Source organism: Uloborus diversus, chromosome 6 (assembly GCF_026930045.1).
Source record: "Uloborus diversus isolate 005 chromosome 6, Udiv.v.3.1, whole genome shotgun sequence".
In the NCBI taxonomy this organism is placed as follows: Eukaryota; Metazoa; Arthropoda; class Arachnida; order Araneae; family Uloboridae; genus Uloborus; species Uloborus diversus.
This window is the reverse complement of record NC_072736.1, coordinates 86,157,925-86,181,614: the sequence shown is the minus strand read 5'-3', so window position 1 is coordinate 86,181,614 and position 23,690 is coordinate 86,157,925. Positions and strand designations below refer to the sequence as shown.

The window sequence follows — 23,690 nt, the reverse complement described above, 5'->3', positions numbered from 1 at the left end:
TGCGATAGTGAAAGGAGATGGTGGGGCTATTGGACTTTCACAGATCCAACTGCGTTAAGAAGATGGATGTTGGCTGGTCTTCAAATTATCGATTTAATTATACAGTTTGAAAAAGTTACCTCTGCTGATTTAAAGAAACGTTGTATATGCGCAATGAAGAAATGTTAAGTTTCCAAAGCATGTTTTCAAGAAAGGTCTTGAAGAGAAATAGTTAAACATGAGAATCCATTTTTAGAGTCATCGAAAGAATTGTTCTCATTGGAGACGAATGTAGCAGTAGACGAAGAATATGTGGAGCAATTGATGAAGATTGTGCAAGTTGAGGAAAAAAACAGTGCAACAAATTTATTGAGAAAAGAGTTGTGACTCAAAAGTCACTTTATGTTCACGGGTAGAAAAACAATAACTTTTACCATTTCATTTTTCCAGAAAAATCAGTAAGTCTGTTCTTTTACTGAAAAAATTAAAATCCGATGCAGATTCACTTTCAAAGTTTTTCATTATTTGTAATACCGTAAATTTCAACCTAGTTGAATTTCTCTGTGAAAATTTCTCTATGAAAATCAACCTCACCCTCCATCGATTTCAATAAATGGAGCTCTTTGAACGGGAAATAAGTCTGGTCGATAACATTCCTGCTCAATGAGTTAAATTATAGTATTCCTACTGATGAAAACAACTCGAGAGAGGAAGAAAACGAGATGAGATGATAAAGATGCAAATGATGAATGCTAATTTTAAAATAAGTGCAATGGAGATACATTGTGACGCCATTGTCTATGATGGTTCTTTCATCGTTCACATAAAACGACCTAGGACAGAAAATTTTTCGGTGGATCTGCATTCTTTTCAGGATACAACAAGTAAGACATATAAGAGGAATAAGAGAAAGATATCATTTTAGAGAAAATGGTTTGCTTTCTAAGAACTGGTTCAGTTTCCACGAAATGCAGATAAGACAGAATTGTTTTCCATGATTGCACTAGCTATATGATCTTATGTTTGCTCTTAATGATGTGACGGTGATTTTCATCGAGTAAGACGTCTCTAGTGCCATAAAATCACGAGGAAGCTAATTTCTGGCTCTTCTTTCATGTTTTGCATGCTGCAATAAGAGGACACATGAGCATATTCGTTGGAACTGTTGACAACGATGCTTCCATCAGCTGTACAGAAAGGGGATAGAGAAGATTTTGGAGCTGGAAAACACTTTCGACTTATACTAGTCCAAGACTTATCGTACAAAGTCGGACAGTCAAAATCAGTTGTTCTAAGAGAATTTCACTCATTCTCAGCGGAACTCACATGGTTACTTCTTTTCTTGCAGGTTGGAAAAAAGTGACGATGTGGAAATAATGAAAAGATTATCCTGATGTTATTGGTTTAATTTCCTATATATATATATATATATATATATATATATATATATATCCTAACCTAAAAAAAATGCACACCTAATTAAAAATTTCAAATCTCTTAGTGATTCATTAATCTTTGCTACTACTCGTCTGCATGCAACTTGCCGTCCGTAAATGAAGCTGGAAACTTTTTCCACCAGCGAACAATGATCAATGAATAACTTACCACCCACAGCTGAAGCCCTAAGGCAAGTTATTTAGTACTTATGAAGGTGGTCATCAGTGGGGCAGTATGTCCAAAAATTTAGCCTTAACTTCAATCTATGATTTTGGTTTTACAGTAACTGATGAAAAGCACGTTCTTATTTGTCTGAGTTTGCCTGAAGTTTTAAGTTCTTGCTGAAAGCGAATTTACGTTATGCAAGTATAAAAAAATTGCTCTTAAATAACTTGTGGGTGCTTCAAAAGTGGACTTATCTAAACTCCTATGTGTAAAATACTGCAATGGAAAATGTTATGTACTTGTGTAAATTACTTGTAAATTCAAACGTTTAAAATTGCCTTCTATATAATCGTTGTATGCATCACTTAATCAGATTTGTATTGCAATTTAGTTGTAGTTTTTGTAACAGTGAATTACATTTCAATAAATAGCAATTTTGTTAATAGTAAAAATATTGCTAGCTTTATCAACATAGTACTAAACTTCTTATTGTACTAATTAAATATTTCTTCCACTTAAATCGTTTAAAACATAGAACAAACGCCTCAAATCGTCTAATGAGAAAAAACTTGAAATTTGTTTTAAAGCGTTTAATAATAATAAAGATTGTAGTTCTGGAAAAACAACGTCCGTGCCCCCTCCCCCTTATTTCAAGTGCACATATGACTGAGAAAACTGCAGAATGTGAGTGAAACTTCCAAAAAATTGCGTACTTCATTTCCAAGTGTTTAAAGTTTTTTTTTTTTTTTCCGCCGATAACGAAAATTGATTTCGTTTTAACTATTCAAAGTGCTGCATTTATTCTTAAACAACAATTCAAATGTTTTTTTTTTGTTTTGAAAAATAACTAGCTTTGTTTATGGTTTTTAATTTCTAGTTTTATTCTTAGTTTTGCAATCAATTTTTCATAGAAAACTTTAAAACATAGGTTCGGATTTTTTGATGTTTCGGATTTCTGGGGTTCGGATTATTGGGTTCTACTGTAAATAAATTGATTTTCCTTAGCAGTAGTGCTTTAAAAAGCATAAAAAAACATTTCTTGAACGACCCCTCAAGAAATGTTAAAGACTTTGATTAGTTAAAGTTTTGTTTAAAAAAATCCAATTTTTAAAATTAATTTTAAAATTAGGAGGTTTAGAGATATTTTGATGATATTTTACGCTTTAGTAAGCATAATAGAACTCCCAAAAGAAGATACAGTGGGTATTTTTCAAAAAATAAAAAAGAAAAGTAGTTTTGGATTTTTGTCCAAAAATGGCTGCCAGGAGGTTTTTTTTGGGGGGGGGGGGGTTGAATTGCCTCCCCTTCCAAAAATGTTTGTTAGTACATTGTCTACATGCATGCCAAGTTTCCTGATTTTATCACAAAATGCAGTTTCCGGCTAAATTTTCTACCATAGCCCCTCTACTAGTGTATCAAAAGCGGTTGCAAAGTTTTAATTACTCATGGATCCGAGTAATGGACAATAATGCACAATTGCACAAGACCCATTAGTCCTTCTTGCTGAAATATTAATCACTTACATCAAAATGTCAAGTTTTATAACTCAGAGTCGATTTTTTCCTGGTGCACTTTTTTTTCGTCATTTTGAGTTTGATTACGTAAACCATTGAAAAAATATTGTACATTTCAGAGATTCTCAAAAGGAACTGAAACTGAAACAAGATACTTTATTACGGAAGGTTAAACAAATAGAGAAACTGAACATTGAAGTGAGAAAACACAATATAATGAGGCAAAACCTAACTGTTGAAAATAATAACCTGAAGTCAGCAAATGCAAAGTATGAAGAAGAAATTAATGAATTGAAATCAGCAAATAAAAAGTATGAGGAAGAAATTAATGAATTGAAATCTGAAAATATGAAATTGCAAAGAAACATTCAGGTTAGTGCTTGGAAATTTCAATTCAAAGTTTCTTTTCCGTGGGGGGGGGGGGATATATAAATGACAGGGGTATCCCCCTAAGAGAAAGGGCGCACCCCTCCCCTAAATATCGCGAAAATCCACCCAAAAACAAGAGCTCCCCCCAAAAAAGCTAAAATTACCCCTTCAAACACCCCCCCCCAGGTATGTTCCCCTATAAAGGTTTTATTCTTAAGTAAGGATGGCAACTGCCTCTCACGTTTCAAAGTTAAAATTAATGATCGATAGTAATTTTTTAAAGGGGGTTGATTTAGTTCACGAAAATAAAAATTAAATTTTCGAAATTCTAATTAAATAAATGTTTCTAATGTTCTCATTTCATAAGAATTGAATTCGAACATCGAATTGGATAGGGATGTCTACTACGCTGGCCGTGTTCTTAGATTTTTAAGAAACTATATTCAATTCCTCCGTGGTATTTTATTCAATAATAACGTTAAACCTCAATAATATAGTCCGACATTTAAAAAAAGAGAAAACAGCTTTCAGTGCACCTTCTCACAACCACCATTTCTGACTCCCCACTTTTTTGCTGCAACAGCCGCCTTTCATATCTGATTACAAAGTAACTACAATTAGAATTTGGCGTTAGCTTTTAAATATCTTCAGGACGTGCTAAGCGCAAAAGTCGTAATTGTGTTGGTGTGTAGGGTTTTCAAATTGATCTTGTTACTATTTTTGTCAACAGTTTAGTTGTAATTAAATTCCATTCAACACATAAATTTTTCCACTTCTTATATAAAAGTACCACGACGGAACAGTGAGACACGATCTCATGCTGTCTCACTGCTCCATCATTGCTATGTCTGAACCTAAGTAAGGGCCATTTTCATACAAGGAAAAATAACAATCATTTTACTGCTAAAATGAACGTTAAATAATAGGCTAATAAAAGGTTAGCAACACGAATTTTTAAAGTATATCTAACAAGGCAAGAAACGATGCAACAAGCCATGCAAAAAATTTACTTTGATGGGGTTAAATTAAAATGACGCAATGATTTTGCTCACCTTAGATCTGAATGCAACTTTCTCTCTGGATTAAGGTTCACAACATGTTGATTTGACTTAACAAAACTGTTGTCGGTCTGGAAGTAGCTTAACAGAGAATAAATTGCTGATGTCTCACTGTTGTGTCCCTGTCTCACTGTACGCACTCCTCCGCTACTTTTGGTGAGCGTATGTCAATTTTGATAAAAAGTGCAGATACGACTTTTGTGCTTAGCACTGCAGTATAGTGCTGCCATTTAGTGGTGTGAAGATAAAAGAATCTAAGATAGATTTTTCAAGCAATGAAAAGCCTACCATTTATTGAATTTTTTCAAAATATTTTCTCACATATGTTAAAAACATCACTGCTGTTGAGTTATCTTCATCTACTATTTGCGTTAACAGTTAGTTTTTTCAAATTGCAATTTTTTTCATACAAAGGAACAAAATAAGAGGGTGAGAAAACTATTTTCTAGTTTTATATGAGCACCACCTTACTGTGTATTTAATGTGTAGAATGCCATTATTAATTAAAATATGAACTGTTTGGTCGTCTAATCTGCTTCTTCACGTAATTATTAATCTCAGTTGATCAAAATTGTTAATTTAATGATAAAGTTTCATCATAAAATTTAAAACTTCACATAATTTAATGAAATTATTAGGTATTGTACTAAAACTTTAGTTACACTGTTTTTAAAAAAAAAACCTGGAATTTTGCTGTAAAAGTTACTGGCATCCATGTTGCCAACTTTTACCGTAAAATCCTACTTTACAGTAAAATTTTACAGTAGAATAAACAAAAAATAAAAAACGCAAAAGGTTGCTAGCATGTTCGACCTTAGGACAATTGGCAGGCGACTTTGCTGCCCCCCATACGAGTTGGAACATCCAGTAAGGGGAAATACGGTATTATCTGCTTCGCACTGTAAGTCATGTGGTGTATCAACTGGTGTTCCAATCGTTTTTTTTCTTCGGCGCAATAAATTGTAAATTTTTCCTGTACTGTAAAAACTCCATTTTACAGTAACATTTATTACAAAAGTTACTTGAATTTTTAACGGTGTAGAAGTTCTTGGCAAAAGGTGTTAAATGAGGAGAGGAGTTTAATACATGTTTTGAGCAAAACGATCTTTTACCTTTGATGTGCTCAAATCGCCAATTGCTCTAAAGCTGAAAAATGCTAAAAAATGTGTTTAATCACAGTTACCAATTCTAATTTTGCAAACCATGTGATTAAATTTGCTCTCTTAAAAGAAAATTCTCTCTGAAGCGATGTGCTTACTGATGAAAACACTTAATTTTTCTTGCAAGCTTTTTTCAACATGCATCCTATTTATTTTGCTTAGAGAATAACTTTGAAAAATACACGTGCTCAAATTTAAGGTTTGAAATATTAATGCAGGTGTTGATGCTTGTTCTGATCACTTAAATAGCCTTAGTAGGGACTCTTTATGCTTTTGATAAATTATGAAAATCAGGAGCCTGTAATATGTGTATGGGCTGATTTTGACTTTTTCCTTTATTCTTCGAAGCCTCTTTAATTGTTTTCATCTACATATATGAGATTGGATGCAGTTATTTGTATTTCAATAAAAGCGAAGAACCTCTTCCCTAGCAATTTCCTACAATTTATAAATGAACGTTCAAAGTGCTTTAACACAATTTTTGTGAAATATAATTTGTTCTAGGCTGATGTCTCAAACTTGAATGAGCAAAATTTGGAAGTTACTCAATGCACTGCAAAGAAAATTCAAGAAGCTGTTTTAGATGTTGAAAATTCAAAGGAGGAGTTAAACGTTAGACTTTTCACTTTTCTTAGCTTTGAAACTTAAAAACACTGAGAACGCTTTGTTTGCATCTTTTATGTTCTTGCAAATTTCTGGGGAGTAAAAATAATAATAATAATAATAATAATAATAATTAAGCAACCAGCCCCTGGCGTACATAAGAATTTTAACATCTTGGGTTCAAATTATGTTTTTCGGCATTACGTATGGGATAGGTCGCTACTTGTTGGGTTTCTTGTTTCCACAAAGGGTTTCTATTGCAATTCTAATTGCGAAAAATATAATTTGAATTCAAGGCGTAAAAACTGAAATGAACGCCTGGGGCTGGATGCTGTTTTTGTATAAAGAGGATTATGTAAAGTCGAGAGAATCCTCATGTATAGCCAATGATCGAGCCACGCTCTTGACGTCATCAACAATGAAACTCGCTCCACGGCATGATAATTTGATAATATGTTTTGATAATGCTTGACTTAGAGCCGCTATATATACAGGCCTACGCAACAGCTTAAGTTTAGCCATTTTGGATCGGATCTTTCATTGTTGCGGAGCTAGGGTTACCAGAGCAAAGTTTCGGGTTTTGCCAAATTGACTAAAAATAATATTTTATTTAATAAATAATTCACGTGCAGCTAATAATTGCTCGCAGGGAAAAATCAACAAATGCGATAACTTGTCAGAAAAGACAACCACTGAAGATGATGCGCCGGCTAGGGTTAAAATTTCAACCATCAAAATATCACCAAACAGGCAATTGCTTCGTTCACATGTAGAAGCAATTTTCACCCGTCTTATCTTGAGCGATTTTCTAGTCCGGTATAAATAAATCAATGCCGAGGGACATGGGCGACATCGCCCCAGAGGAAGGACTTTTTTACACACTTACAAATTTCTTTTCCAAATTCTGCATCTATTCAAAGAACGTTTTCAAAATTTTATTTTATCCATTCCGAACTCAAAAAAAAAAAAAAAAAAAAAAAAAAAAAACCTTTCTGAAAACATCCTCAAAACTTTTACTTTTCTATAAAATGTGAGGGAAAAGATTAAACTATAACATTTCACACTGATTTAAATCTTTAATGGTCTTTCTTCGCTGAAAAAAACTGCAATCATATGTTTTCATTTTGCAATTAAACTATTTAAGTAACCATTACAACTATAAACGTTATTTAAAAAAAAAAAAATATGTGCTTCCAAAATACACAGCAAACTTTTGATTAAAATACAGTGGCTCCCAAAAGTGTTCGTACACTTGGAAATTTTTTAGTAAAACCAAAATAACTCAAAGCTGAATTGGAATATAAAGTCCAATATTTTTTCACATCATTCCTATGTCATTCTAAATATAACCCATTGGTTTTTTTTAAAATATTGACGGATCTTCTTTTTGAAATGGGTCAGAAAACGAAGAGACAGAGAAATAACACGCCACAAAAGTCATCGTACACTTAAATATTTTCGAATAAATTCATGATTAAAATTATCATATGCCGTTTTATTAATATTTTTGCATTGTGTTGACCCTCATAAGTCATTTGGCTTTAATTTTTGGTTTATTTATTTCATAATATATTGCTTATTACTGTAAAATGGCTGGTATTCGTAAAAAACCGCAAACGCCATTCAAAATTTGAATTTTTTCCCATAGTAGTGGTAAATTGGTTTAAAATGTCTCTAAATTAGTTAATTTATTTGTTTGTATAGTAAATTGCTTGATAAAATGCTTTAAAGATAGAAATCGGACCGAAAACAAGGTAAGAAAAGGTCAACTGGCAAAGTTGACAGAACGTGATCGTAGATTTGAAGTTAAAAAATTAATGAAAAATACACATTTGAGCACTGTAAAAGTTTCTGCAGAGTTAAATGAAACATTTTACATTTAATTTTCACCTGAAATTGTTCTCCAAGTTCTTTGATTAGCTGGATTAAATGGGACCTCTTCCTGCAGAAATTTTCTTGGTCGTGCGAAAAACAGAAAGCTTACGCTTTTCGGCCCAAAATCAATAATAAATAAGCTAAAAACAGTTTAGAATCATGTCTTACTTACAGAAAAAAATTAATTCAACATTTTTGGTTAAATTGTTGTATAACTGTAAGTAGAAGAAAAAATTTGGAACTTAATCTTAAGAACTTAGTTGGATCAGTTAATCAGGTCGGTGAAGGTGTTTTAGTGTGAGGGTGCATATCAGCATCAGGACTTGGTAGTTTGTATTTTTTTGATGAAATAATGAATCATGCTGTTTCTTTAAATATTTTAAAAACCAATTTTGAACTCTTAGTCAAAAATTTGGTTATTGGAAACAGCTTTGTTTTTTATCAAGATAACGATAAGAAGCACACGGTTTTCAACGTTTGCGTCTAGTGCCTCGAAAATTGTCCTAAAATTTAGAAAATACCCCCTCAATCTCCAGATTGTAACTTAATGTAACGTATTTAGAGATATCTGGAGGCTAGATTACGAAAATAGGGCTTTAAAACGAAAATAGAGCTAGAAATAGTAATACTCGAAGTGTGGTATAACACTTACTCAGAAATTACGCTAAAAAAAGAAAGAAAAAGAATGAAATCTATTCCCAGATGTTTAAAAGGTGTTATGAATACTGTATGATATTCTACTAATTAATAACTTAATCAAAAGTTAGATTAGTCAATAATATATAGACATTTTATAAAGTGTACGAAGACTTTTGTGAGATAAAATTTCCGGCACTTTTCGGTTTTTGATTTTTAAAAAATTAAGTTTTAATATTTTTTAAATACTTTTCATGCAGTTTTGTTAAAAATTGATCATAGATCTTATAATTAAATACCTATTCCGAAATATTAATTCTAACCAATGATTTGGGGCCTATTTCGTTGAAAGTCCTAGGTGTACGAAGACTTTTGGGAGCCACTGTATGTACTCCCATTCCTTGGATGCACTTTTAATATTGCACTAACTGTTGCAAGTAACTTTTATAGCAGTAACTGAAATTTTATACCTGCATTTTGTTTAAATAAAAACCTCTTTTGTTCCTCCCCAGGAAAAAAATATGGAAACAAGTTCATCTCCAAAACATAAAGACCTTGATAAGGAAGCTATTCCTGAAGCAGAAAAATTGTATTGTGCAAGATCTTCCCCCAAAGAGTTATGTGTTGATGTAAAGGATTCAGAAAAACGTAAATACCCTGAGATTAACGTGGCTACCCCATCTAATATTAGAAACTCCACTAAGAAAGATAGTGAAGATAATAATGTTCTAATGTCTACGGATGTTGTACAAGATCTTGAATCTGCATCTATTGCTGGTTGTTTTACAAAGGAATCATATGCTTTGAATTCAAAAGAGCTTAGTTGTACTGATCCTGCTTCTCAGAAAAACAGTTTAGCTGCAGTCGAAAATACGAGAGAATATTGTGAGGTAGACATTTTAAAGTCCTCTAATGTTTTCAATAGTTCTAGGACTACTTCCGCTGCTGATTATTTTACTAGAGAATCACCTGCCTTGCAGTCAGAAGAACGAAAATCTGCTGATCCTGCATCTCAGAATCAATTTTTAATTGCTGACGAAAAGGCTAGAGAAGATAGTCAAAGTGATATTTTTAAGTCTGATGCTATTTTTCTTCATTCTAAGGATGCATCTTTTGCTAATTGTTTCACTAAAGAATCATCAGCCTTGCAGTCAAAGGAAATAAAACCTACTGGTCTTGCATCTCGGAAGAATTCTTTACTAGTTGTCGAAAATAATAAAGATAGTAACGAGAATACTTTTCTAAAGTCTGGCAATATTTTTCATGCATCTGCCTTGCAATCAAAAGAAATAAAACCTGCTGATTCTGCATCTCTGAAAAAATCTTTATTCGTTGTTGAAAATAATAGAGAAAATAGCTTTCTAAAGTCAATTAATGTTTTTCAGAATTCGAGAATTGCATCTTTTGCAGATTATTTTGGAAAAAAATCCCCTGTATTGGGTTCAGAAGGAAGAAAATCTACTTATCTTACATCTCAAAAGAATTCTTTGACTGCTATTAGAAGTACACATGGAAATGACAGCGAAAGTTTAATCGAGGAGGAAATATTTGATTTCAGTGAACCAGAAGTGTTTTCAAGTCCAGAATGTGTTATAATGAATAATATTTTGGAGAAAAAAGACTATCTTAGTTCTGATTTGTTTGAACAGAGCTCTGGAAAGTTTATTTCACGTACTAATAAGCTGGAAAAAGAAACATTGAATGATTTTTGTGACACCTTAAATATATCAAATATTAGCGATAAATATTCGCATAATTCTAAGATCTTTGATGAATATCTTCAGAAAAATTCATGGAAGTATCATAGCTGATACTTCCATGAATCCATGTGTGATATTATTGCTCGCATAAAAATGCAATTTTAAACATTTTTACTTCCAAAATTATTGCTCTCCTGTGTGATACTATCACAATGTTTTCGTAAAAGAGACATTACTTTTTTATTTACCAGCATTTTGTTCACATAATGAAATTTTTATCTTTCAACGTTCTCTTTTGTGAAGTTCTCTTTTATTTGTGTACTAGTGATACCCGCACGGCTTTGCCCGTAGTAGAAAATTAAGAGGTACAGTCGAGCCCGCTTAATGGAATATCGGATAATAGAATATACCGCTTAACGTAAAAAAATTCCAATGTACTACACCGTTGATGTGTGTTATTTTTACCCCGGATAATGGAATATCCCGCTTATTAGAACAATTTTTCCTGCCAAATTGCCTATTCCATTAAGCGGGCTCGACTGTATTTGGTTCGCCTGTATGTTTACAAATAATTGATGATGAATTTCTCGCCAATTTGCTATGTTAATTTTCTCGCCCATGTCACGGTAATTTGCTCGTCTACGTTATGGTAATTTGCTAATACACGTTATGATAATTTACTCGTAAATGTTATTGTGATTTGTTCGTCCACGTTATGATAATTTACTGGTTGAAATATTCTTAAAATTGGAATAGAAAAAGAAAAAATGGAATTTCCGAAAAATCGCTTCGAGGTGCACACCCCTCAAGCTACAAACTAGTTTTGTACCAAATTTCATGAAAATCGGCCGAACGGTCTAGGCGCTATGCGCGTATCAGACATCCAGAAACACAGACTTTTCGCTTTATTATTAGTAAAGATTTGAATAAAAAAATAACAAAATCGAATTTTTGAAAAATAGCTTCGAGGTTCACACCCCCATGCTACAAACTATTTTTGCGCCAAATTTCACGAAAATCGGCCAAACGGTCTAGGTACTACGCGCGCCACAGACTTCCAGACAGATATCCAGGCAGAGATCCAAACTTTCAGCTTTATTATTAGTAAAGATAAAGATGGCACGATTTGAAAATGTAGAGTTTTCTGTACAAAAATCAGCTGATCATGTCAAGTAAAAGGAAAGTTTTTTAGAGGTTAGGTTCGTACTTGGAGGAAAATAACAGAAAGCCAAATAATGAAAATGTACTAAAATTAATTTTAACGTTAAAGTTTGGGCACAGCGGCCTTTTTTTCTTTCTTTCTTTCTTTTATTAACATTTTCTTTGAAGTTTTTCTGCAATTTACAGTTGTTCTCTCTTTACCGACTGAAATCATATTAAAAACATTTTTTTTTTTTTTTTTTTTTTAAGTAATGGAAGCTGAATGATCTTTTAATGCAAACCGTAAACAGATTTAGTTTTGCTTCTTATGAGGAGGATAAGACAAGTTTGGCAGTTCCCAAAAAGAGAAGAAAGCTGCCAAGATGTCAGCTCAAAAGCAATTTTTGTGTAATCTTAATTTGCAAAAGAGTATAACTTTAAAAATATTTTGTTTACCAATCTTTTTCAAATATCTCTGTGGCTTCAATTATCCATTATAAGGCTTCAAAATGCAGGATTTTATATCTATTTTTCGAAATTTCTTTCGGGGGGAGAAACCTCTGGGCCCCCTAAATTGGGGATATTCTGTACCCCACTTAAAAGGGAACCCTGTACAGGGCCGATAACCTGGGGGGCGCTACCGCCCCCCCCCCCCGCCCAGTTTTTTGAAAGTGGAGTCGCCAATTTCCTTTTAACTACGAAAAAGGAAAACTCTTCGTTGTTTTAAAAAATTAAAATAGTAAATATAAATGAACAATTGGAAATAATAGTGACAAAAAGTATTTTTTCTGATAAATTTGAACAGAAAATGTAATCTTAAAATATAATTTAGGAACATCCATGATTCTCTTTTATTAAGACTATCTAAGTAAGGGCCGTGGAAATGTACGCTTCAAACATTTTTAGCGCAAAAAAAAAAAAAAGTATTCAGTGCACTATCTACAAGGCCGCAGAGTGGGTATGTCTGCCTATTCAGAAATTACGGGCCCGGTTCAAAATTTTCCCCGAAAGTATTGTCCATAGAATAAAATTGGCATAATGGGATGTAGGACCGGCTACAAAACGTGCACGCCTTGTCGATTGGCGGCCCTGGTTATACAAAACCATGCATCAGGATATTCAGTTTAATAAATAAAGAAATAGGATGCCTTCATAGGGGCCGCCGAAACATTCCCATATGTAATTTTTTCGGTGAAAAATATTTTCCTGAAAATCATTGCTAGGTGGAGAAAAATGCATGAGTCGCCGATGTAATTAAACAGAGAGAGAGAGAAAGAGAAAAAAAAAACCAGTTTAATGCTAAGAGAGATTTTAAGTATTGTGATGAATACTTACACCAGAAGTTCTAAATGTTTGAACGTAAAAATCGTAAGTTAAATCAAAACTTAATCGAGAAATGCAAGAGGAACATTTAAAATAATATAAATACAACCTAAAATATCACAGAAAATTACCACATTCGTTCAAAATGTTAAAAGCTCTTTCTTCGGCCGCAGCAGACGTTTGAATTTCAAGATAGCAAAAATATTGGGCTGGAAATTGAGAATTTTACAACGGAAAAACCAAGCAAATAATCGTGTTTGGTAAAGGAAAACTGAAAGAAAGTATTACCACAATAATTAAAGTTTAAAATGAAAATAGGGACGTACTCAAACTGAGGGTAACGTGGAGAACTCCAATTCCTTCTTTTTACGACCCCAAAGCTGGTCTGGAATTTAGTTTTAAAACTTCGGTTTTGAAAAAATTGTGGGAAAACGTTCTCAAACCCCTTTTGCCCTACCGTCAATAAAAATGGTCTACACATTAGTATTTATCACTGCAATTTCGAAATCATTGAGAGTGTTTCCAACGTAATCCCCAAGCAAACCCCTCTCAATTAATCATTCATCATCATTCACGGTCGAATAAATTTCGTCTTTTGGACTTGAATTTTAAAAAGCTCCCTGGGGTCTCCTGAACCTGTCCTCCTCCTAATATTACCGAAGATCCTCAAAAATTTCATGTTAAGGTTTCAGAAAATTTTACGAGGGTGATCTCCTAAACCCTCTACCCCTACAGCAGTATTGAAATTCGCCTATGATTGCGTTAATTGAATTTCAATTTGCCAGAGGAGGACTCCTAATCTCTCCACCTATTTACATTACCAAAATTCTTCTAAAACTGCGTTTGCTGCAGAGCGGAAATTTTTCGAAAGAATGCTCCCCCCCCCCCTCTCTCTCGCCAACATCACCGAAAAACGTCTTAAATCTCGTTTTTAGTGCTTCAATTATGAAACACTTCTGTACGCGAGCCTCTTCAACCCCTCCTCCCTCCCCTTTCAGTGAAGGTTAGCTTTTTCACGTTTTCGGAGCTTTAAGAAACTGGTGGTGCACTCATTTTTAACAGAAAAGCATACAACCGCGTTTTTAGGGTTTCAATTTCAAAACATTTCGTGGGGATGGTACCCGCTTCTCTCTTCTCCTTAATATCACCATAGATCGTCTAAAACTACATTTTTCAAACAGCAATTTTCAAATTTTCCAGCGGGAGAGCCCCCGGACACCCCTTTATCTGTCGCAATCAGAAATAATTCACAATTGTGTTTTTTGAAAATTTATCGGGAGATGACCCCGAGTCTCTTCTTCCCTAAACATCACCATAGATCGTTTAAGGAATTTCAAATAAAAATCTTGAACATTTCCCGGGGGAGAACCCCCGGACCGCCCCTCCTGAACATAATCAAATATAACGTACGATTGTGTTTTGAGAACTTGACGCGGGATTATCGGGGGAGGCTATTGGACCTTCTCTCCACTTTATCCCCTACTTAAAATATAATCTAAATCTGCGTTTTTATATCTTCAATTTTGAAAATAATGCCAGGAGGAAGCCCTCCGACACCCTTTAATTCTGACTAAATATTATTCTTGCGGTTAAATTTATATTACTAGTACTAAGGTCTAGTAATATGACTATCCCTGCTAAATCAGAAGCTAAATATTCTCTCTCTTTTTTCTGCATATCGAAACATGCGTTTGAAACATTCAAGGGGCCGCCCAAATGCGTACCCCCCCCCCCCACCTTCCCCAGTTTTATGACCTAGCGACGCGACGGCCCTGGCCCTGCATCATTCTTGATAACATTCCCCCTCGTAAGAACAATTCAAAAACGACAGTAGGCAATACATTAGAAAACGAACTAGTAAAGCATGGCTTTATATATCGTGAAAAAGAGAAACATAAAGGAGGGAAAAAAAAAAAAGAGCTGATGTGTGCTTCACATGACTTCTCTTTTACTCTAATTTAATGATGATAGTGCCTTGGACTTAGAGTAAGCAAAGAAACACCTCAAATATTTTCACCCCAAGTTTGTTGTGAACTGAAGCAAAAGAAAAAAAAAAGCGCTTTATACAAATTAATTTTCCGAATGTTGGCAATTTTAATGTGAATCAATGGTAAACTCTCTAAATATTGCCAATAGTGGCCAAATTAAAACCAGATTTAAAAATATAATTTGAATACTGAAATTTTGTATTCAAATTATGTGTTTCGCAACCACGAGTTGCGACAGGGCGCTACTTAGTGGGGTTATTGTTTCTAGAAACTGCCTCCTCTTGGGCGGTTACTTGTGTACAGTTGTGCTGCGCAGTGGTGAGTGTATGCGTGGACAACGCCACCACCCAGGAAAAGCGCTCAGGATCGGAAGAGCCGCGCCTGCAGATGACGGTGAGCGGTGGTGCTGCACAGGCAGAGTTGGGCAAATTTTAATTGCATTGACAATTAAAGATTAACAATTGATTACTTGTGGTAAACGTAACCACAAGTAACAATTGATCAATTGTAACTGGAAAATTACAATTAACAATTAATTAATTGTTAACTGTAGTTTACTACAGTTAACAATTACTTAATTGTTAGTTGTAGTTTACCACAGTTAACAATTAATTAATTGTTAACTGTAATTTACTGCGATTAACAATTGTCGGTTGTTCTGTGAATTTTAATGAAAACTGACTCATAAAAAATTACTGATTTTGTACAATATATTCTACAGACGACAGGTCTATCTGGGACGTAGACGCTAAACGGGTACCATATTACTATCTAACTATTTAAATACACATGTTAGCAACAAATAAAATATCAATAAAATATCAGTAACTTTCAGTAAATTACCGCGCAATAGCCAGGGCTAAAGCAGAAATATATGAAATACTCGAGTTGAACCGAACCATTGCTTCGGTCACTCGTCTAGTCTGCCCTAATTCTATATTAGTTACCAGTTTGTTCGGCACTCTTGGCTTCCTTAAGAGGTTTTCCATCTCCAGCTCATTCACTTTCCTATGCCGGGCTAATGAGTGCTAATAAGCACGAAACTGCAGTCCTCGGCTGGAAATGACTGAGCTGGCAGTGTATTTCATGTATCAGTAACTTTATTACGAGCAATAAATTATTTACTTCAGCATATGACTTTTCTCAAAAAATCTTATGGCTCCAGCAAAATATCCTCAAAAAAGGTATATTTCAATTAAATTTTTTTTTCCGTACTAGTAAAAGTCCAAAGAACATCTGAGGGAAATTACAGAAATGCATCTTAATTACACGATTAAAAAAAATAAATAAATAAAATAAACAGAGCGGTCTCTGAGATCTTACGTCCCCTGTTATGTCCTACTTTCTGATTTCCCCTGTTACAGGTTAAACTATAAAACAATGATTTGCACAACTTTAAAACACTTAATTAAAATAAACATTTACGTGTGGAAAAAACTTGTCAAGAATAGAATAGTTCACGCGGCGAGCGAGCAATCAACACTGAACGAAAATACGAACTCGAATAATACTTTGAACTCTTTACGCTGCGCTGTACCTATTGATACATTAAGTTAATTGTTAGTTTTAATTGTTTCACAAAACAATTAAAAAAATTAATTGCAATTATTTTAATTGTGAAAAGTGATTAACGTACGTTAATCTAATTAAATTAATTTCAAAGTACAATTAATAGTTTAATTGCAATTATTTTTTAAATCAATCAACAAGGCAATTGAAAAAATAATTGATTAATGCCGAACACTGTGCACAGGTCCCTGGTCCAAGCTGAAAAAGGAACCGGACATCAAAGACGGTCAAGTGACAAGAACAATAAGCAATCGTGATTTCTCAAAAAAAAAAAAAAAAAAAAAAAAAAAAAGATAAATAAATAAATTAATTAATTAATTAATTAAAAAAGAAAAAACGCCAAATTTGTCGACAAAATTTGGCGTCCAAACGCTTGGTGATATATTGCCAAGTGGAGGTTGCATTGAAATTAACATTGATTTCCTCCCAAAAAGGTGTGAAAGACCCCCTTTGGAGCATCCGAATGCAAACAAAAAGGGAGGTGCACAATTAGACTCCACTAGGAGTCTACGTACCAAAGTTCAACATTCTAGGGCATACTATTCTTGAGTTATGCGACATACATACACACATAACGCAAATACGTACATACAGACGTCACGAGAAAACTCGTTGTAATTGATTCGGGGATCGTCAAAATGGATATTTCAGGTGTCTGTACGTTCCTAGGCACATATACACGTGTAGTCGAGCTGAAAAAAAAAAACTCAACATTCATTTGAGGGTGAACAAAATGGAAATTAAGGCCGATTTTTGGGTGAAATTTTTTTCGCGAATACAATACTTCCTTTTTTGTAAAAGGAAGTAAAAAAAATGTTCTTTCCTGAAAACAATAACAACTCAACTTTTAGTTTTTTTCAGAGCACAATGCAATTTTGGTAAAATGCTTTTGGATGCCACTGCCCCCCCCCGTCACATATACACATACGCACATACATACGTACATACAGACGTCACGAAAAAACTCGTTGTAATTAACTCGGGTATCGTCAAAATGGATTTTTCGGGTGTCTATATGTTCTTATGCATATATCCACGTGCGGTCGGGTAGAAAAAAAAATATATTTATTTGGGGGTGAGCAAAATGGAAATTAAGGCAGATTTTTGAGTGAAACTTTTTTTGCGAATACAATACTTCCTTTTTGGCAAAAGGAAGTAAAAAACATCCTGCATTCATTTGAATTTAGACGTTTTGAATTCAAATTATTTTTTTCGCAATCACGAATTGCGACAGCATCCTACTCGTTGAGTTTCTTGTTTCTACAAAGGGAATGGAATGGAAATGGCCAAGAAATTTGCACCCGTCATATTATGATTTTCGAGTATAGGTAATACGAGGCACACCCATAAAAAAATAAATGGGGATAATACAGATAAAGATTTTATGGCCGATATCCACCAGTACATTTGTCATAGAGATCATTTACAGCGATTTACGTTGCGTATTTTTATTTCTTATCAATTTCTATTTGGATGAAGTTTTGATTTTTAAAATTTTCTAAGTTGATGTTTTTTCTGGAAAAAAAAATGTAATTTTACACCCATCCACCCCTTTTTAAAAGTCAAATCTGCCTAATTTAAGCCTTAATGAATGCAAGCGATTTGTAACCATGGTAACGAAAATTTGTCCTCTTAATAAATATTAAAATAACGAAATAGCTAATTCTCATCGTCATGGCGATCTGAAAAATTAGAGCAACATCAACTTGGATCAAATGAGGATAATAAAAGCAATTCAGTATTGCTCAAGGAAAAAAAAAATTGTTCAGGACTTAGGCTCAGGAGGTTGCTACTGCCCTTCGTCGAATTTGAGAAATCATTTTTATTTTACATATAGGGGAAAAGGTGGCACATGTAAACATGGTATGTTTTACTAGGATAAAGTCAAGCAAAAAACCTTGAAAAATTTTCAAGTAATGGCAGTACCAGTTGCATTTCTTGACCAAATTTTTGGAGCAAGGGGCCAGTTTATGTTCCTGTGGGGACAATTTCTTTGTTTTAGCAGATACTGATGTAATTTTATCACTATCTTCTTAATGTAAAAACAAATTTTAAACTAACTAATAGGCTAAACTTAATTATTAAAAACCATTATGCGTACATTCAAGTAAATTTATGACAGTCTTTAAATTTTTTAACTAAATTAAGAATTTTTTATTTTTGAAAATTAGTACAAAGGTAGATGACGGGGCACTTTTGAACACAATATGTTGGGGCACATGTGAACAGTTCCCATGTACTCTCCGTAATATAATAAGTTTTCTTCTTGTTTATCCAGTAATTAGAACATGCTACGTAACTTTAAAATTTGACACTGAGCAGGGTTATACAGTTCGGAAAAAATATTTTCTAATTGACAGTTACTGAACAGTTTCAGGGGCGGATTCAGGGGAGGGTCAAAGGGTCATCTGACCCCCCTATGACAGGAATTTAGTAGGATAATTTTTAAAATTCAATTTTTTAGGTTCGAAAAAATAGTACATGGAATCAATGTCAACCATTTTTTTTATTTTTAAACTTGGTTCTGCATGGTATTTCTTCTCATCGGGTCATAATTCAAAAGATTGATTAGGTTCGTTTACTTTTCCAACTGCTATTTTGAGTTTTTTGTTCTTTCTCCAAAGAATAATCGTCTCTATTGAGCTTAACGTTTTTCAGAGCACTATTCCACCTCAAACCATGCATATCTGTGTGTGCGCGTGGTTTTTCCAACGTGACCAACATGTCTTCCTAAAGAAATGTGACTTTTTACGAAAATTTGAGGGAATGTGATCCATGGTGCAGGTTACGCCATTGAAAGTTTTTGGAGGAGGGGGGTCGCAATTTGAAAGGGGTTTGTCAATTTTGTTGTTGGGATGGGGGGGAGAGTGCTCCGTAGCATATGAGGGGGGCTCCATCACCCTTGGAGGGATGGGCACACCTGCTTAACTGATACTTTTTTACGATGGAGATCTACCCATTAAAACTTGATCCCCCTTACAAACATTTCTGGATCCGCCCCTGTACAGTTTGAACCGACATAGTATAGGTTTACAAACCCATCAATGCATTTGGTCTGTCCGACTATGTTTTATATTAAAGAGTTCGTTGAAATATGATACTTGTCCTGCATTTTTCAATCGTGTTCATATGCGCACCTGGCTTGTTCACATCTGCCCCCCTCCCTACAGGAGCATATGTGGACAATTGAAGACATTCTTTAAAAATTCCGTAAAGTAAAAATATAATCTTTTGAACAAACAGAAAAAATTTCAGGGCACAAAGAAAAGACTATTTAATCATGGGTACACATTTTCTGCGAAAATATGATTTTTTTTTTTTTTTTTTTTTTGAGAAATTAAGAAGAGAAAAAAATTGTTCACATGTGATCACTTTTCCCCATAGACTAATAATAAGAGTAGACCGAGCTATGGCAACCCTTTTGCTGCTCATAAACCAAACCATGTGACTGGTGGATATCCTAGCAACAGCGGGCGTTGATCGTAGCAGACGATCAACGCTCGCGAGAAATAAAATAAATAGAATTGATGGAACACGGAAGAATGATCTTTTATGAAGTCCGATTTGTAAATTTGTTATTCTAAGTTGTAAATATTTTGTTAAAGTTTTTCGTTTAGATCGTATTTTGCATTTTCGATAGTCAATTTCAATAACTCTATAAGCAATTAAAGATGCAAGCGCCCGAAAAGAATCGGCAAACGGTAAGATTTTTACCTACAATTTCAATTTAAGATACCGATTAGTACATTTTTGCGTTAATGCAAATTGTTTACGCCATTACGTTCACGCCAACGCTGACGTAGTAGTTCCAAATGAAATAAAAGTTACTGAAAACTGTGATCAAAAACTAATGCCAAAATAATGCATAACTAAAAGAAAAACAGTTCATTCTCTGCACCTGGAAAAAAAAATTATAATGAAAATACATTACGTCTTAAAATACATGTCGAGTGCCAAACTATAGATAATGTTGCAATCTAGCAACCATGCCGCCAAAGTTCTCGCCAAGCCTTCCACTAGTCACATGATGTATCCATGAACCAATTTTTTCATCAGCTAGTCTGTGAAAGCTCGGTCTACTCTTATTATTAGTCTATGCTTTTCCCCTATCTAGGCATAGTTTTTGTTTTCAATATGGATTGGTTAAATTTGAAATGACTAACCCGAAAGCAACAAGCATATTAAAAATAATTAGAAATATTAATTTTAATAAAAAAAGATGGAAAGAAAATATATATATATTCAAGATGCCAGGTGCCCCCCCCCCCCCCTCAAGGGCAAGGGCGCAACCACACTCACTATCGCAGATCCACGCCAAATGAGAAAAATACCCCTCAAAACACTCCCCCTAAAAATTTCAATGGCGCAGTCTGCGCTATAGCCCCTCCCCCCTAAATATGATGGAAAGATGCATCAATAAAATCTTCTCTTTGAATCAATTCGTACAAAATTACTTTTTCACATGGCAGAAAAAATATGAATTGGAGGCGCCGGGTATCGATCCCGGTACCTCTCGCATGCTAAGCGAGCGCTCTACCATCTGAGCTACGCCCCCGACAGCCATTTAGTGTCCAAAGTAAAAATTTAAAAGTCACATACAAAGAATGCAGTTTCGATGGATAACATTTAACAGAATTAACGTTACTTTACGATTACTCATTGAGAAATTCTGACTCTTTGAATGCAAAACATGTAACATTGCATCATACTTCGTTTCAGAAAGTTTTTCGGAAACTGCTCGTGCTGACACCTAACGGAATAGAGCAGAACCAAACTTTGATTCTGAATTTTATTATTTTTCATGTCAGCAGGCGCATACGGTGGGCGCTGACGGTAGTTTGAACAATGCTAGACCATGGGCTAGACCAGTTACCGCGAACTTCGATATTTTTCTAGGGTAAGAAGCTAAGCAATCAAATAATTTGACTCGCCTTATATTTGGATCGAAAATATCCTGCAGATAAATGTACACGTTTTCTTTTCCTTCTTAAAATGATGAATTTAAGAAGGCGCTTTGTGAATTATTTTGGAAAAAATGTCAGGCGAAGTTATCTTATGTATTGTACACTGGTTTCATTTTGAAATCTTGAAAAAAAGAAAAATGTGATGCTTGTTTGAAAACTTTAAACTTGCAATAGTTGTCCACATGAATTTCGTGTTAGTATTAAAATTTTGTAATCCTAAATCAATTCAAAATTATTTTTATCTTATGTTTTCTCAGAATAGTCGCTAAATTCAGTGGCGTGGTGTCGAGCTGAGGGGGTGGGGGGAGAAAAACAGTGGGGGCGTATTGGGAGAGACTTGATGTTTTTTAGCGCATTTGTAGATGTACATACATAAAAAAAGAGAGTAAGAGTGGATCCAGCTTTTGGTTTTGGAGGGGATCATTTCAAAAGGGGGAGTCACAAGCGTCATTTTTGGACCAAAGTAAGTAGTGTGGGGAAAAATGTTTTTTAATACAAGGCGTCAAAACGTAGTTTCAGGCAGCAGACAATCTTTGGTGGAGGAAGAGTGGGCAGAACCCCTCTTATTTAAGTGGATCCTAGATGGTGCCTGATGATGATTCTTTGTGATGTTAGGGGAGGAGATATTCCACAACCCCTTCTCCGAAAATGTTTCATAATTGAAATCTTAAAAAAGAAGGTACGAGTGACATCCCTTTTTGTAAGAAATATTTAGTGACGTTAGAGGACGAGCAATTTTTGAAGGGAGCGGAGTGTTCAGGGCTCTTCTTGGAAAATCTTCAAAATTGAAGCTCCAAAAAAAAAAAAAAGAAACTTAAGACTATGACTATCTTTAATGATTCTGGCGAAAAGCATGGTTCGTACACATAATTCAGTAAATTTTTCTAGAATGAGAATTCAAGGATAAAATGAGTTTTTTCACAGATAAGTTAGGACTATTTTAAAACCAACTTTTTTACAATAATAAAATAATAAGTGTTGATTTGGTTCCAATTCACAAAGGAGTTTCAGCATTTGACAAAACTTTTTACACTATGTTGCTAAAATTTAAAACACTAGGGGGCTCTGCGCCCTGCTCGATGGGATTCACCAACCCGTGAAGATTGCTTCGCAATCTTATTTGATTTGCAAAGATTTAAATCATCGATTCGAAATAATCAGTTTGAAAAAAAGTTATGAGTTCCGTTTTGAACAAAATGAAGATGTCCTTCTCCCTCCTGCAGAAAATAGAAATTAGGTGAAGGCTCATAATAAGAACACAATCCGGTTCTCACCAAAAGGCAAAAAAAACTTGAGAGAAATATACATAGTCAAGATATTTAAACAAAAAAAAAAGAAAGAACTTTGAAGAGCACCCCTTTGCCAGGTTAAAAAATTACCTGTACAAACTAGCACAACTATAGGTGCTAGGGGTGACCTGAGTATTGTAAAATAGCAGTTTTGTACGTTTGAAATGTCACTTTCAAAATCGTAACTTCTAGTAATACATTTTGTTCTTTAGCTCCGGGCTTGAATTGAGCTGAGCCTAGGACTTTTTGCTAAAACAGAAACCCTTATTTCTGCTGATCTAATTTATTGAGAAAATAGGAACAAGCTTTATTTGATGCAGAAAAAAAAAATCTCTATCAAACAACAGAGAATGTTAAGCGATGTGGGAAATCTTTCATCCCTTTTGTAGGTAATTTCTGTGAAATTTTAGCTTAAATAATTATTTTAAAAAACTAATTCAAAATTTCAAATAAAGAACCCCCAGGTGCAAACTCCTGGTGCTCAAAGTAATTTTGGGAAAATTTTCAAGGACACAGGTCCGCCACAAACATGTCTTTGACGTTACTTTCTTTTAATACATAGAGATATCTTTACTACTACCACTGACCTACCTAAAATAACAATAAAAGTTTAACATTTTAGAAATTAAAGACTAATGTAGAACAATCAGTAATTTTAAACAAATCAGAATTAATTTCAAAATTCATTTAAAAATATTGCTGTGATAGTGCTGTGTGGCAACATGGCGAAATAGTTTGTGAAGATGGGACAAAACTTCCACCTGGCCGAATCATGAGGCGTAATTTGGGCGGTTTGGCCTATGATAATTTATGATGTAAATATTTTAATTATAATTACATAACATGTTGTCCTTTAAGAAATACAGAACTGCACCATACAGTGAAACATAGTAGGAAATTTATTTAAAAAGTTGTGTGTAC

At 34.1% G+C, this 23,690-nt stretch overlaps 1 non-coding gene across 1 annotated transcript; it reads right to left on the bottom strand.

The window, feature by feature from the left end:
* Window positions 1–20,998: 20,998 nt before the first annotated feature.
* Trnaa-agc (transfer RNA alanine (anticodon AGC)) lies at window positions 20,999–21,071 on the bottom strand. The gene has a single exon. It is a non-coding gene; the product is annotated as a tRNA-Ala (tRNA).
* Window positions 21,072–23,690: the final 2,619 nt, after the last annotated feature.